The sequence below is a fragment of the Seriola dumerili genome, unplaced genomic scaffold (assembly GCF_002260705.1).
Source record: "Seriola dumerili isolate Sdu_G_001 unplaced genomic scaffold, Sdu_1.0 BDQW01000138.1, whole genome shotgun sequence".
NCBI lineage: Eukaryota > Metazoa > Chordata > Actinopteri > Carangiformes > Carangidae > Seriola > Seriola dumerili.
This window is the reverse complement of record NW_019174393.1, coordinates 14,301,702-14,314,564: the sequence shown is the minus strand read 5'-3', so window position 1 is coordinate 14,314,564 and position 12,863 is coordinate 14,301,702. Positions and strand designations below refer to the sequence as shown.

Here is a 12,863-nt window from a genome sequence, read left to right as displayed (position 1 = left end):
GATCTTTATTTAGCTGATAGCAGGAGAAGTTTTTGTTGAGTTTCTGAAATGTTTGTGGTGAATTAAATAACAGCTGCAGTCAGCAGGTCGACTGCGTATGCAGCCACAATAGATCAATGAAGCACCTGATGATGAGCTAATTATTAAGGGTGTGTGGTAACAGCTGTATTTTTTGTTAAATCAGTCTATTTATACCTGTTAGTCACTACATTTATTAGTATTTAAAAGTACTTCATGCAGCATGTCAAACCCAGTCGCTATACTTATTTTACATGGAGCAACAGGAGAGAAATTAGCTGAAGAAAAAACTGGAGGAGACTTTCAAAGCTTTCAGAGTTCCTGTTGGTGAAAGAGGACAAGACAGAGGATTTCCTCCATGTTTATCCTTTTTTATCTTTCACTGGTGCACTTTTACTTACTTCAGGCCCCCACTCAGGGGCAAACTACTGGATGGACTGATGTAAGATTTGGAATAGATATTCCATTGCCTTATCATGCCCTGACTTCCCCCGACAACTACTGGATGGATTGCCTTCGTATTTGGTACACCAATCCATGTCCCCCTCAGGAGAAGCTATAATAACGTTGCCGTTCTAACTTGTAGCTCTACCTCCATCACCAGGAGCCTGTAAATTTTAATATGTCCAATATCTGGTTTATGACCAAATATCTGCAAAACCAATGACATTTCCATTAGCCTCAGCCGTTCTTAGTGTTTATGTTGATTAGCAAATGTTGGCATTCTAACTCTAACATTTAAGATGGTGAACATGGTAAACATTATACCTACTAATCATCAATACGTTTGCATCGTTGTTGTTATTATTATATAGTAGTAGTATTATTGTTATCATGTTAGCAAGCCGATGGTAGCATTTAGCTCAAAGCACGCTATGCCTAAGTACAGCTTTACGGAGCAGTTAGCATTGCTGTAGACTCTTGGGGTGTCCGCAAAATAACTCATTTACTATGAAATGCATTTACCCCACATGTACCCTCTGCCAAGTGAGAGTCCAGATTTATGATTGTGCTAAAAAGTTCCCTTACAAAAATTTCACAGAATGGAAGGAAAAAAGTTGTCACTACATTCCGCTAACAATAAATACAATACAATGCATTGCCTTTTGTAGACTCTACACCTGTGACACACCTGTGTCTATTATACTGTAGTGGTGAAAAATGAATAAGTGAAGAAGTCAACGATTTTGGACACATAAATGTTTTTGGTTCATCATTAATGAAGTGTGCTGTTATATAAAACAGTCGTGCCTTGAGGCATGTTCAGGGACGAAGGACAGGTGGGACCCCAATGGGAAACACCTTATTGCATTGTGGTTAAACATGTGATAACAGTAGAGATGACAGTCTTCTGAGGCTCCACCCTCGTCTTAGTTTCTGTTCTGTGCAGCTGCTGTAAGCAGATTTGTCCTGCTGTGATTGGGTGACAACAGTTGTTCTGCAATTTGGGTTCAGCCTGTGTCTCTGTTCTTGTCACTCTCTCTCCCCCTTTTTTTTTTTTACACACACAGATGCAACAGCTGTTTCACTGATGCAAGAGGGAGCGGCTGCAATAAATGCATTCACAGCAGAGAGTTGGTTATGTCACAAATCCTCAGCATTAAAGGACCAACAGAGGGAATGAAGCTGAAACGAAGCAGCTGAAATATACATGCAAAAGTTGGTTCGGCTTTGGAATCGGACTCAAAGGATTACACTGCAGTGTAACAATAAATGTGGAATTAATTAGTTGCTATCGTAGCATCTGTGAGTGTGTTTGCTGCCAAAGGGCTGGAAGCTGGACCACAGCTTCTCATTAAAGTGTAATTAGCTCCAACACAAACCCAGGATTTGACTTTCATTTACAGTTACCCAGGGATTAACTAAAAGATTTCTTAATCCAGATTTGTTCTTATGATCCTGCTGACTAAGGCTTTGAAAGGAGAGTGCAGTAAGGGTTGTAGTTATGATCAAATTATCTTAATAATGAAGACATTGTGACATAAGATCAGTCACCAAATAATCTTCTAAAATGAAAGATATGATCAAATATTTAAAAAACTACCCAAATGATAAACTACACCTCATGCTATCAGCATGCAGTTTAAAGAAACTGGCTGATGACCGTACAGTGGTTCTCTGTCATGGCAGCAAACTTGCTGAACAAACAGACCAGAGTGGTTCAGTGCCGACATGGCTGCAGACTGTGGGTTAAAAGAGATGAATGATGTTGTTATTACACTCAGTTACATCAGTGACAGCTGTGGGTCGACATGTTCTCCTGCGCCTGAGTGCCATCATCAAATATTTACCTCCACTGATACCAGGCTGGCAGTTACCTCAATCATTTCACTCTCCATTTATATTTCTTATATTTTCTACATTAATTATTTTGTCAAAATGGTTGAATTGATCATGTTAATGTTGTTGTTTTACTGAAAAAGCAACTTTAAGGCAGCCTGTCTTTAAAGCAGTATTTATTGGCCACTAGGGGGAAGCAGAAAAACCTCTCAAAACAACATTGGCAACTATTATGGTGATCATGTTTGCAAAATGTTGCTTATTTACACATCCAGCAGACACAGAGCACCATTGGTGTGCAGCCATGTTCATGTTTACCTGATGGAAGTAAGTCCAATGCTGTGTCCCAATTCACGTACTTCCATACTCACATCTGCTGTTTTGAGTGCATGGGTGTGAGCGTGTACGGCAACATGCAGTGCACTAGAAGTACCCAGATGGTTCAGTCAAAAAGGTCATAAAATTGGGTGTAAAACATCCTCACCATCCTCAATACTCCTCACCCTCAACGGTTGCCATCTTGGCTGTGTATAGCAGAAGGGGATTGAGCATCAATGTATTTTCAAACTTGAAAATGGCAGCCTAATTTCCATGTCATGCAGCCAGCAGGTGGGCGACACTCATGGGCATGGCAACATGTTGCAGTTGCCATTTCCAGTGAGTGCACAACAACAGTTTTAATTTGGGACAACGCTATACTGTGGAAACTCATGCACTACATATACTGTGTACAAAATGCACTGCATATGAGTATACTGACTGAAATATCTGATTTAAGACACACTTAATATTTATTCTCTTATAGCTCTGTTTGGTCTCCACCAAAACATGGGAAAAATATCTGGCTCTTCAGCTGCTACATGCTTCACTATGTTCACTAGCTAGTCGCTAACTTTGTCCGTCAGTAGTTTGGTTTGGCAGTTAGCACAGTCACAGTTTTAAGTGTGTTTCTCTTTTCAAAAATGTTCAGACAAGACAAAAGACAGAGGAAGATAACATTGGCCTTATTTTGATACATGATGAAAGTAAGTCCAATATTCAGTCTCCTTCAAGCTCTGTTTTGGTCCCCACCAATCCTGAGGGAAATATCTGGCTCTTTAGCTGCTAAATGCTCCACTCACTTCGCTAAGTCTGTCTGTCTTCCATCTGGTGCTGGGCCGGTGGCCCACAGTAAATCACTGAAACAGCTGTCTCATGTGGCTGAAACAAAGTTGATGAGTGCTACGAGACTGAAACAGAAGAGTTAAGTTGTGGCCCATAACAACCAAAACAATGAGCTGCTCCACAGAGTGGATGTGAAACTGCAGAGTTGGGGGATAATTCTCTGTTGGTTCATCAACTTTTCACAGTACACATAATCATTTAATCCATTGTTAATATAAAAATATTAATTAGAGCAGCTTTTAACAAAAACATTATTTTCAGATTGATCTAAATGAGTCTATAATCAAAATCAAATTATTTTTCTAAAGATAAATTTCAAATACGACAGCAAAATAACAATTAAATATATCATAACTTTTCTTTCTTATTTCTTTCTTTCTTTCTTTTTTTCTTTCTTTGACTGTTTCACGTTTTATTCTATTTCTTTTACTGTGAGATGCTTAATTAGCCTGTCAGCCAATGAGCTTCACGGACGGACTGCAGTAATGAATGAACGACACCCTCGCGTTCCCGGCATGCATTGTGGAAATACAGAGAGAGAGAGAGAGAGAGAGAGAGAGAGACCAAGCAATGAGAAGAGACGAAGGAGAGAGAGGGAAAGAGATGGAGAGAGAGAGATAGAGAGAGAGAGAGAGGGAAAGAGATGGAGAGAGAGAGAGAAAGAGAGAGAGAGAGAGAGAGAGAGAGAGAGAGAGAGGGTGGGGGGGCTTGGCTGGGAGGCTGAGGAAGACCGTGGTCCTGAGCGCAGAAGAAGAAGCAGCAGCATCAGAAGGAGCAGAAGAAGAAGAAGGAGGGTCATCATCCGACGCTAGCTCATCACTGACGACCGCTCAGGTAAATTTGTGCGTATCTTCACGTTTATTCCCAGCATCTTTCCCGCGTTTTGTCTCCCGTGTGTGCTTCCGCTGCGCCGTTTGGAGAAATTTTGCTTCACAATGAACCTCGTCTTTTCCGGGTTTTTCATTTTTTTGAATTCGTGTGGCTCGGAGAAGACGCGGTTTGCTAACGCGGTGTGCTGTTGTGTCAGTCTGGTCTGAATCTGCAGCTGTGTGGTGCACACAGGAGGTTTGTGCAGGGATTCCCCTCAGCCATGTCTCTGCAGCCCACAGTCCGGGGGGAGGGGGTGTGTGGGGGGTGTGGCGTGAGGTCCATTCTCATCGATTTGTGAAGGGGGGGGGGGGGGGGGGGGGCGGGGGGGGGGGCAGGATCGTAAAGTCAGCATCCTGAGGCAGATGTCAGAGTGTATGTCTCTGTGTGTGGCAGTGCTCAATCTGTTCATCTTTTAACCCTGTTTTACAAACTGCCCTGAACACACCATCACCTTTTAGTAAATATGCTGAGTTGTGCTTGTAGATCAACATTCATCTGGAGACATGTTTCTGAGTGAAAGCTGCTCTTATTCTCCTAATTATTGATAGATTTATTTTACAGTTTATTCATTTTGATAAAGTCAAAAGAATGCAAACTGCAACAAAAAGAAATCGAAGGCTACATGTCTCAAAAATATGAAAATAGTTGGATTAGAGATGATAGAAATTATACTGCTGTGTATTTCATGGCTTCAGAAATCTCTCTTACAATCTCTCTTTTCAAGAGAAGGAAAATACTGAAAACCCACATAGAAAAAAATCCACAACCATGCATTTTCATAAATTAAATTTGAGCAAATAAATAATTTTTTACCTAATGCAGATTAATTCACTGGTAAATTGTGAATCAGCTTTTCCATCCTCAAAATATTCAAACATATCTAGAAGGCAGTTTTTCTTTTAATGGCAAATCAATTTGGTTTTTACATATTCCAGGTTGCTCTTTTCCCAAAGCTGTTGTTTTTCCTCTTCAAACACAGGATATACATATTTGGACATATATGACATTTTATGTTTAACATAGTTCACAGAATATTGATTGTCTCTTTCCAGTAACTAAACACAGCGTATGAATCCGTGCAAACCTGTCCCTTTTTAAGTCTAAACAGTGTTGTGTAGCCTGTTGTACAGTTGTTCTCAATCGCACTGATTTATACAATACTCAGTTTGTCCATTTTTTTTCTCACTCAGCTCCCATTGTGACTGGGTCTTAGATTTAAGGGGGACTGGGTCTACAGTTTATATTAACTGGAGATTGAGCCTCTGCCTGTGGTCGGAGGTCTACAGATTTATCCTAGCGGCATTAATACAAGTCCTTTATTGTCATTTTGAAAGTATAGATTCCAACTGTGTACTGTAAAAATGCATTGTCTGTTACCACCATGAAATATTAATCAGTCCATCAGAAGGCCGACACAAACAGACCAGACCGTAACCAGTTATCTATGTCGTCTCCCAGCAGATGCTCCCCAGCATGAATGGCAGCCTGTAGCCACTAATGACCCCCCCCCCGATTTTCTTTTTTCTTTTAGTGAAATGATGAATTAGAAAACAGCAGTGACCTTTTTGTCCTTAATTAGCTGGTTCAGTGCTGCTGCTGCTTGTTGTGCACCAGACTTTGTGCAGAAAAGTGTCCAGTGTGTGGAGGGAGGAGACTACGATGTAGAAACAAGTTGTAGTGATGTGGGGGCTGGTTTGTTGTGAATCGATATCCTGTTGATGCTGTTTATATTATGATTCATCAGCAGCCTTTTAGTCAGAACTCAGATGTGAATGGATGATGTGTTGTGTTAAGCTGGTCTGACATTGTGCTGCATTTTTACTTGAAAATGATAAAATGTGTGTTAGCATTAGCTGGTACCAATGAAATCTGTGGTTATTTGGCTCCTCCCACTGATGTGTGGCTCAATCAATGAATAACGTCTGGGTCTTTCCAGAGCTGAGAGAAGTTGTTGCTTTCAATCTTATTGTTTCCTGAGGTTGTTAGGAGTGAACCTGTCTAATCTCTGGACCAGTCCAGCAGGTACAGGGAGAATAAAAGGTCTCAGGTCAGATACTTCCTGCTGCCTCATTGTCGGTGTGTAGATATCAATGTGGCGTCTGCAGTGAGATATGCAGTGAGGTCACTTGCGTGGTGACTCGGCTGTGACTCCTCGCCTCAGCAGCTCGTCACCGCTGCTGCTGCTGCTGCAGACACTCTGTTGTGTCGCTGCAGTTCACAGGTTCACAGTTCATGGATGACTCTCTCCCCACAGGAGAGCAGTAAGCTATTCACTTTAGCTTTCAAGCTTTGTTGTTTCTAATTTACAAGTGGATTCCAGAGCTGTTCTCTCACTGATGTTCTGATTATTATCATTATTATTATTATTATTATTATTATGTTGTCCTGTGTGAAAGTGCCTCAGTAGTCAGTATGAAATGAAGGTAATGAAAACATTTCACAGCATGTTTTCATTTTCATGCTGAAATCAACAGCCTGAGCCTGTAGCGTCTTCCCGCGCTGCCATTTTAAAATAGCTTATTAAAATAGACAGCCGGCTTCACACAACCTCCCTCAACCTCTATCGATGTTTCACTGTGATCACTTTGATGTTCTACATTTTATTTCCATGTTCTCCGTTTTATGTCCCACAGTTTACAGATCATTGATCAGTTGTGGAAACACTTAAAAAATTCTATTCCTGCTTTCTTTTTCTTTTTTTTCTATTGGTGAAGCAAAACAAAAACAAAGATGGTGACATAACATTATATAACCTAATGTAAGCTTTTTGTTATTGTTATAGATTTACATTTTGAGTTATTGAGAGGGAGAGAAAAAAGAAAAGAATAAAAACACATGTATGTATGTATGTGTATATATATATATACATATATAATATATATACATATATATATATATATATATATATATATATATGTATATATATTATATATATATTTCTTTCCTATTCTATTTCTTCTTTTAAAATTGGACGGTTTTAAAAATGTTGAATGTTGCAAAACAAAATGTTCTGTAGAGTATATTTTATTACTAATATGATACACTGCAGTTCAGTGTAGACACTATAAAATACAGTATATTGATTATGAGCACTAAATATCAATAATCAGCTATTTTTGTGGAGAGATTACAGTAATGGCTTCCAACTGTAAACCAAGTCTTATAGAGCTCACATACTACAACACATACACATCTATATCAGTGTTACCCACACACTCCTCCTCTGACACATGAAGATCATTAACACATGATGACACTGTGTTAGAAGAAGCTTTCTTCATGGGATGTTTGGCCTCTTGGCTCTCTCCTAGTAGCGACATTAAGAAGGTGGCAGAGTGCCAGACGAACAGTGATGAGTCATAATGTTACCATCACTGTTCCCTAAAAAGTAAGAGTGGTGTGTTACTTAGCTGGGCTACTGCTTCGCATGTAGGACTAAAAGTAAAATAAGGAGCGGGTTGCTAAGCGACTGCAAAAACACTCTAAAACAGGTCGTTTTCTCACCACAATTTACTGTAAGCAAAGAATTAGTAGATGCTGGCACCTAAAAGTTATGAAGAACAGACACAAGGAACAGTGTATGTCATATAACAGGAGTCAGGAGCATGTACCACCAGGATTTTGTATGTCTGTGCATTTATGCTACTGTATGTGCTGCAGCTGTAACAGCTGTCTCATTAATATAACAGAGTGTTAGGTAATAGAATCTCATGTGGACAAGCTACAGAACCAGTCAGCTAAAAATTGGTGATATTCATAGAAGAGTACTTTGAGATTACAGATAGTCAGTGATAAACTAGCTGGAAGCTAACTGTAGTTTTAGTATCACCAACATTTTTCAAAGGCTGAAATAATCTAATTTGTTCAGCTGAACTTCAGTAGGTGGAGTCAGATGATGTGAAGCATGTTAGAGGCTCTGTGAGGCTGTATATGGGCACAGTGGAGATTTGAGTCAAAATGTTCACGTTCATGTTCAAATTAGCTAAGGCAGATCAGAATCTCTTTACTGATGTAAATATTTAGTCATAAATTTTGGACAAGGTGAAAAGTTAACTAGTCACATGAGTTAGTATGGGTCATCCTGAGGGGACTGTGAATGTCTGAACAAATTTAATAACAATCCATCAAATAGTTTTTGAGACAGTCTAAGTTAAAACTACAAATGTCAACGTCAGGAGATCACCAGAATCAGAAGGCTTCATCTTCCTGGGACCATTAATGTTTGCAAAAATTTTCATGGCAATCCATACAATAGTTAAATGGAACTGGAAATACGGGTTAATAGTTGTTAATATTAGTAATATTAGTTGGTGGACTGACTGACTGACTGACTATCCTTTTAGCTGCTACCAAGGGTAAAATAATTCAGCTCATAGTCATAGTTAGAAAAATAAGCTCATAGTCAGTGATAAACGAACCAGAGGGTGTTTTAGTTTTACAAACATTGCTTAAAGGCAGAAATAATCTCATTAGTCGAGTTAAATCATGCGAGGCAGAGTCAATTGCTCACATGCAGTAAAAGTGTCATACAGCAGTTAAAAAGGTGAGAGAAAAGACAGGAGGAAGATCATATGAGGCAAAAGAATCTGTTTTTAAAAGAAACATAACCAAAAATTTGAATTCCAATTGAAGACGAGTGAAAGCATTGCACAGAAAAACAAAAAGCATGATGATTTGATTATTCCTAGAGCCTGATGGCAGGATGGTGTTACATCAAGGAAATTCAGAGAGGTCCGTAAATTTCACAGCAGTCTGCTTATTAGCATGAGATATTTTTGACATTTAATATTATTATTATTATTACTATTAGCTTTTTTCAAAATATTGTGACGTTAAAGAAAATCTAAAGGGGTTGCCAAACACATTAGGATTCATCGTCTGGGGGCCAAGAATATGTAAAGCTAATTCCATAGAAAAAAACTTTCTTTTGAGATTATGGACAAAATTATTAGTCAAAGAGAAACTCACAGTTGAACTTAAAGAAATGAGCTCACCAACATCTATAGATGTCCTATGGGGATCATGAATTCCATAGAAAAAATGGCTTTTGCGATCCTTTATGGACTCATAGGATGGACCGACACACCAAACTCCATAGGAATCATCCTCCGGGGAGCATGAATGTTTGTATCCGTGTCATTCCAATATGGAAGATGGAGATGGAGATGGAAGTGTTGGACATACTGACAAACAGGCGGACAGACTGACAATACCATGATAACCATGACAACAAGGACGTTCACGGTAAAACTCCAGAACAAGAAACTGTCACGATCATCTATCTGACAGCGAGCCCCACACATTTAATCCCCCAGAATGCTTCAGGGTGACTTAAATGCCACATCCCACCTCTCATCAATTTGCTTTTCGTCACTTTGACTTGAGTCCACTGACCATCCGCTCTAACTGGTTACACCCCCGGCCCCTCAGCTCAGACTGCCATGAATAATGAAAGCCATGTTCGACTGTTCGCTGCTCCCCAGGGAGACGCACACTGGTCTCTTTTAACTTGTCAGAGATCAACAGTGAATTGGTGCGGGGTGTGAGGAGGAATTTTGTAAGAGCCTGGTAATATTATAATAATAATCAAAAAAATTGTTGCCAAGTGATTTTTTTTATCAGTCAACTAATGGATAAATGGACCTTCAGCCCTAAGATCCACATATAAAATGATGCATTTAGTTGTTAAGTTTCTGTTTTCTGTCTGACGCTGCTCCACATTATTCTATTACTTTGCAGCAGTGGACAGTCTGGGCATCCTTGCCCCTCACCACCAATTTCCCACACTTCCAAAAGTAAATACACATGAACTATATTTTTATTCAAACCATGAGGTCGTATTTACAAGAGGATGATACATGAACATTATCGAGGAACACTTCTATCAAATCACAGTCAGACGTAATCCTCACATCTGGTCTATTCGCTGAATATTTGGAAATGCGTATTGGATATTATTCAACCAGTCCTCCAACCTAAACAACCACATGAGTTGTTTTTCAACCCTCTTATTCGACCCATAGGAGTGTGTTCTGAAATAGCGCCCCTACGGCGGCAAACGTATTGGACCTTGGTTGCCATGGTTACAATAATACACACGACTGTACTGACAGCGGTGTACCAAGAGCGGTGTACCGAATGTTACCGTGGTTACTATAGTAGCGGCCAAGGCTCGGACAATGTTGTCATGGTTACAGTAAACAACATGATTATTTTTGTTAAACGTGTTTTGCTGACCCATCCATCCATCCACCCTTTGCTCCTGTCATAATTACTGCGGCCACTAGATGTCACCTAGCAACAAAACATCACTATGGGTCATAACCTGCTGCACCTGTGGGCTCGTCTTTTACAGGAGGACAGTCTCGTATTATTTCATCCTTTGGATATGTAAAGGGGCAAACAGGAATGACACTACTGCGTTTCTTTCACTAATTCGTCAACATTTCTGCCAGGTTTTGATGTGTAAATTCACAGAGCAGCCAATCGGAGCATGTGATGGATTTAACAGATTCACAGTGAGGATCAGGAAGGAGCTGCTGTCTTCATCAATAACAAGATTTTTAAATATAGAAAAACACACTCCGACACTCGCTGTACATCAGCAGAGTGTGGGGTGGTATTATGTGGGTCCTCCCCGTTATTATTGAGCAAAGCCAGTGATTACTGCAGAGCCACAGTCCTGTTTGATGTTACATTTTAAGCACCTCTCTAATATTTCCTTTTATACTGTGCTGTTCCACTTATCAGCATTCAATTAGAGGTTACTATCTGGGTGGAGTGCAGTCTGGAAATATTGAACATGTAATATGATTTGACACAACGGCCACATCCTTTCTGTTGCCTCTCACAGTGAGCCACAACAAGCTCTTTAAAAAAGACCAGACAGGATGAAGGATTATTGAAAGATCATAAATGTGTGGATTCTCCTCGACCTGTTGCTGTGTCCGTGTCTCTGCTGCTCGTGCTTCCTTAATAAACTCCTCTCACCGATGTTTGCCACCCGGTCAGCAGTAACAGAGCGTTACAGGGTTCCCATGTGGATATTTACTGCAGAGAGAACTGAGAGGCGAAGCCGTTAAGGATTTAATAGCTTCAAATGTGCTCAGGCGCAGTGAGGAAGCAGCTTATAGGGTGTTGAGAAAGTGGGGAAGGTGCCAGCGGTGTAAAGGTAGTGATTTTCAGCATTTCAGCAGACAGCTCCTGATCTGTCCAATGGGATCAAGTCGTTACTAAGAGGACGGAGCTGGCAGTCAGCGGCTCCTTGACTGTTTGTTTTAATTCTCTGTTTTCTAGCAATTTTCTATCATTTAACTTAAGCCCTGCCGGTTTGCTGTGTAAGAACTTTTCGTGGTGGTCGACACATGAGCATCAACTCCAGGGGGAAGCCTCTTCACTCAGTGAGGAGAGGCTGTTCAGCTGGAAGGCAGACTGCATTTCCTGTTTTGGTGTCATTCCTCTGACAGCGAGCATCTGCCTCTCTGAAAATGCCTTTGGGCAAAACACAGAATCCCCAAACTCCAGTATAAAAGATTTGCCTGATAACATCCTGAATTTTTATTATTGTCAGCAAATATGTAAAAATCAAAACCAAGACCGAGCTGATTCTACAGGTGTTGCCTGTGTAATAGAGTCTGATGTATCTTATATCTTATCTTATGTGAGCCACACCATCATTACTATTACTTGCACATTTCTTGTTTTTCATACTGTAACTATTACACATTCCCCCATTCATATTGCACATTGTATGGTGACATGGTACTCACAAGTGTATTTATCCACAGCTGAAAATAGTCTGCAGCAAATGCACTACTTTTAAAAACTACAGTGCCCAGATTTTAAAGGAAATTAAAGCTGCTGTAATCCATATTTTCTTATTAACAATGGGTTAAATGGTTGATGTAAGAGCTGTCACTTGCAGTGACAAATCCAAATGGAATTGACTTTGCAGTTCTCCTCAGCTCTCTTATATTTGCCAGGCGGGCCAGAAAGACGACTTCAGATGAATACCAATGTTGTGTCTGCTGGATGTGTATATAGGCAACACGTTAGCCACAGCAACACGTTAGCCACAACAACACAAACAAAATAAATATTTCTTCTAAATATCATTATCAGATTTTTTTTTTTTTTTTAAACAGATATCTTAATGAATATGAATCATATCTGTTAATGCCAACCTCCCTTTTCAGTTTTTATCTTTCCTGTTACGGGTGTTAATATAAACTCTGGACAATCCAATCCTGCAATCCAAAACTTCTACATAATATATTACTGTTTTCTATTTTTCTATGTATTTTTCTATATATTAGTTTTTATGATAATTCCCTTTTGGCTGACTTATGTGACTCATGATTTCTATTTGTGTTTATACGACATTGGCCTTTGTGTTTGAAGTTGTTGTGTCCTCTCTACAGAAGCGTGCTCTGTCTCTTATATGGGAGGATCAGAGAGTGTCATCCAGCTCTGCTCTGATTGGTCCACCCTGAGAGCAGTTTGACTCAATCATGCAGATAACAATCAGCTGG

General features: G+C 39.8%; 1 protein-coding gene across 1 annotated transcript in view; it reads left to right on the top strand.

The window, feature by feature from the left end:
* The first annotated feature begins 4,254 nt into the window (after window positions 1-4,254).
* syn3 (synapsin III) overlaps window positions 4,255-12,863 on the top strand; it is a 106,879-nt gene continuing 98,270 nt past the window's right edge. Inside the window, exon 1 of the mRNA XM_022749796.1 lies at window positions 4,255-4,296. The gene's annotated coding sequence lies outside the window, so the exon portion shown is untranslated. The remainder of the gene's footprint in view (window positions 4,297-12,863) is intronic.